Genomic DNA, 4,434 nt, shown 5'->3' on the forward strand with positions numbered 1-4,434 from the left:
TGTCACAAACTTGCATAATAGAATTGACAGGGTTAGTAGTCAATAAGTCCAACTTTCTTACCATATTATCTACCGTAGCATTGAGTGCTGTAATGGCATCTATTTCATAGACTCCTACAGTCTTCTTTCTTTCGGAGGTGCTTTGATAATGGCTATTGCTTGCCATCTCTTCTATTAGGTCATATGCTTCATCGATTTCTTTTCTTTTGAAAGATCCACCTGCAGCTGCATCTAGAGTGATTTTAATATTAGGAGATAACGTATTATAAAAAGTTTGTACCTGTAACCACTTAAGCAAACTGTGATGTGGGCACTTTCTCAATAAGTCCTTGAATCTTTCCCAAGCTTCATACAAACTCTCTTGATCATGGTGGACAAAGGTCATTATCTCATTAGCAGTTTTGTGGTCTTTGAAGATGGAAAGAATTTAGCTAAAAATTTTTGGGCTAATTCTTCCCATGTTGTAAAGCTTCCGGCAGGGCATGATTGTAACCAAGATCTTGCCTTGTCCCTAAGAGTGAAAGGGTAGAGTCTTAATTTTATGACATCCTCGGAAACACCATTTTGTTTGAAGGTATCACAGATCTCCAGGAAATTTGTGATATGAGCGTTAGGATCTTCACTAGGTAAACCTCCTTATTGAATTGAGATGGAAAGCATTTCGATAATGGCAGGTTTAATTTCAAAATTATTAGCTTCCACCCAAGGTCTTGTGATACTCAAGGTTGTCCCATTAAGAGAAAGTGTTGTGTAATCCCGCAAGGTGCAGACCGGATGCTGAGGTGGAGGTCTATTTTATGGGTTAACTTCATCGCCCATGTCTGCTTCCTTTTCGGGTTTGCTTTCATGTGCTCTTCTAATAGCATTGTTCCTATGACAAGTCTTTTCAATTTTTGGATCAAAGATTAGGGGTTCAGTTTTACCTGATCTTCTTTGCATAAACACCCGAAACAATTCTAAAAAAGAAAATTAAATAAAACAGAAAGGTAAATGTCTAAATTAATAATAGGGTAATTAGTATTGATATTGATATCGCCAATCCCTGGCAACGGCGCCAAAAACTTGACAGTGATTTTCGCAAGTATACGAAATCGCGGCAAGTAATACAGAGTGAGTAGAGTATCGTCTCCATAGGGATTGTAAATCAAGTACCAAAATTTTGTTAACCTATTATTATCTAAACGGCGATAAGAGAAATTTATTGTAAGAAAAATAAATACTTAACAAGAGAACAAAAATAACTCAAACAACAATATTTAAAGGAAAGAAATCAAGGATTTAAAAACTTCTAGGGACTTTGATTTTACTTAACTCTATCCAATTTATTTTATTAGTTTGTTAATCAATTTTAATTGCTCAAGTCGGGAAAACAACCCTAGAATCACTAACAAGCTCTCCCGATGTTTTGTTAGCTATTCTAATCCAATTTAATTACCTATCTTCCAATAGTATAATAAACCACCATGAATTAAATCATTAAGTTTTATGGTTTGTTTTGTGAATTCATAACCTAAGGTCATTAACTTATGAAAACCCCCCATGGGTCAAACCATATAGCTTCCGCATCAAGTTATTATTCTCATGTAATTTATTACCTTTTTCATATAAAAAACCCTTCTCCTGATAGTGATAATTAAAATAAATCAATCTAAGGGAAAAACTCTGCCTGGAAGCATTAAGTTTAATAATAAATTATACTTTGAACAAAGAAAAACAAATCTAATATTATAAATTGGAAAAGAATTTAAGCTACTTCAAATCCCTAGTATGAGGATTTATTTCGACATAGTAATTAAATAAAACTCAACAATACTTGAATAAACCTTCATAATCAATATGAATAATGAAAAGTAAAACAAGGTTAAGAGTTTAGAAATAAAAACTAGGCAACTGATATGTGGACGGCTTCCTTGAATCTTGGCACGAATCTTGAATGCTTGTAGTCTTTGATAGAGAAAGAAAACAATGTGCACGAATTATCAAGGACTGAAGAGATATCTTATACAATGAATGGCCCCTCTTTTTATATAGACTTCCTGGAAGAAAATCCGACTTCGTTTAGGAAACAGAATCCTATTAAATATGAAATCTTTTTGGAGATCACAAAACTGTTTAGGCTTTGGATTCTTCTCAATTAGGACTCTTCCATCTTCCTAAATAGGATTAGATCTTGATTTGCATATCAGGAAAATATCTAGAGTGGGCCCATATAAGTTATAGAGACTGGTTGGCGTTCTTAATTCAAGACAGCATTAAATTCATAGCACGGGTGTGCTATGTTGCACGATCTGGGCGTGCCAGGGCCTGAGTTTTATGGATGGCTTGGCACGGGCCATGCTGAGCAATACGTACAGGGAAGAATCTGTGGCACAGGAGTGCCCCATAGCATGGTTAGGGCGTGCTAGGCTCTGACTCTCCAGGATGAAATGCATCACGGGCGTGCTTAAGCAAGCACGCCCTGAGGTCCTTTCAAGCACGGGCATGCTAGATAGCACGGTCATGTCGTGCTAGAGTCTGAGTCTCCTCTTGATTTTCCTTAAGTTCAGCAAGGGTGTGCTAAGGTGCATGGGCAGAGCGTGCTAGGGCCTGAGTGTTTTGCTTTCTTTTGCTCTTTTCTGTGCTAAAAACCTGCAAATTTCTTTAAGAATAAGTGGATTATGATTCAAGGAAGCTTTAAATAAAACATAAATAAAACAAAATAAAAATTAGTTAAAATGATTAAAATTACTAAAAATTCCTAATAAGAACTATATAAAAATACCATAAAAATAACACCTATCAGCTATGATATAATTAAAGTATGGTTAGCCAATTAGACTTTACATTTTAGACATACTTATAATTTAAGCCTAATTAAGTCAACTTAACACAACACCTTATTGAGTACGTTTGGCCTCTTTATACTAGTGACCTAAGTTAAGTTCAATCATACATTTAGACTCACTATAACTCAATTCAATTACCTTCTATTCTAATGACCTACTCAATCTTTTGATTAAGATTAGCTAGATTAAGAATCCCCAACATAGTTTATGTCTTACTCGTGATCAAACCACCTCCACCTATATTCAATTTCACATATTATTAACATTATAAATAATAGGATTACCAAATAACATTAATTAAACATCTTCATTATAGACCTTAAAGGTTCGACCAATATTAAAGGAAAAGCATGCAAAGTACATTTTCACATCTAAGTATACTATGTTCTAAATACACCTAATTGAATTAACATGCTTCCAATTACATAAATTCAAAGATACATCTCAAACTCACCACTTCATAGGTTCAGCCATTGCACATACATAGGCTCCAAATTCTTAATTTTGATCACATAACTTACCACAATCATCATTAACTCTAATCAACATCAAGCAACTTCACTTTCAACCAAAAGCACACCCTAGAGTGGCCATGGAGGCTTTGGCCTCTCTTGGAATTCCACTCTAGGAATGTCCAATTTTCAATTCCTCTTATACACATACTCATTCAATGCCATAGAATTTAATTATAAACTCATTTCAATCAATTGCATCATTAACACCAAAAATCCCAAAATGCCCTCATAAACCCTAAAATCAAACATGCTTCAAATCAAAATTACACACAAATATGTTAAGTACTAACCTCTAATTGCACAATCCAACAATTAATTGCACCTAATTTGCCTTCTCCTTGCCTTTGTCAAGCCTTGAAGTTTCACCTTTTTTCTATATGCAATTAATTGAAATCTAACTGTTAAAACTATAATCCGACATCACAATGATGCAATTCAATACTAATATAAAATCAATTGATCATCATAATTAGCAACACACAATTATTGAAAAATGGGAAAAATGAAAACTTACTTAATTAATGCACTAAATACCTTGATAAACTCTAATCAAATGCACCAACTGCTAAATCTAATGGCTTAGATTATTTTTTTATGGTTTGATTATGGTGTTTTTCTAAGAAAAATGAAGGATAAAGGTGAGGGGAAAGGAGGAGAGGTTCGGCCTCTCAAGAAGAAGAAGAAGAAGTTTTTTTTTTTGTTGCTTTGAAACAAAAGGAGGCTACTACCTCTTTCAATTCACGCTAGGTTTAGTTTTCTTTTTTTTCTTTTTTTATTAATTGTTTTTTACCTCAAGGGTGGCATAATCCTTTAGTAATAAGGAACCACCTTAATATTTTCTTTTTAATTTAAGCCATGTTGACGTGTTACTTAAAAACCACCTTTTTTTAATTATTTATCTAGCTAATTTTGAAGTTAGTGTGTAGCCCTTTTAAAATAATAAGGGTTTACTTTTACAATTAAAATCAAGGTAAACTAAATTAAGCAGTCAAAGTCAATTTGATTAAGGACTTTAGTCAAAATTAAAATCAAGTCAACTTATTTAAAATCATTTGTTTTTCTTCCAATTTTGAAACATGCTTTAATTTAAGTCA

General features: G+C 33.4%; 1 long non-coding RNA gene and 1 other non-coding gene across 2 annotated transcripts; one reads left to right on the forward strand and one right to left on the reverse strand.

The window, feature by feature from the left end:
• Positions 1–296: 296 nt before the first annotated feature.
• Positions 297–402, forward strand: LOC119370921 (small nucleolar RNA R71). The gene has a single exon (XR_005178476.1). It is a non-coding gene; the product is annotated as a small nucleolar RNA R71 (small nucleolar RNA).
• A 1,517-nt stretch (positions 403–1,919) lies between these two features.
• LOC149497597 (uncharacterized) lies at positions 1,920–3,714 on the reverse strand. The gene is made up of 2 exons (XR_016320243.1): positions 3,631–3,714; positions 1,920–2,628 (listed from the first exon to the last, which is right to left on the reverse strand). It is a non-coding gene; the product is annotated as an uncharacterized LOC149497597 (long non-coding RNA).
• Between the last annotated feature and the right edge of the window lie 720 nt (positions 3,715–4,434).

This window comes from Jatropha curcas, chromosome 3 (genome assembly GCF_041381405.1).
Source record: "Jatropha curcas cultivar XTBG-Jc1 chromosome 3, XTBG_Jcur_1.0, whole genome shotgun sequence".
Lineage (NCBI taxonomy): Eukaryota > Viridiplantae > Streptophyta > Magnoliopsida > Malpighiales > Euphorbiaceae > Jatropha > Jatropha curcas.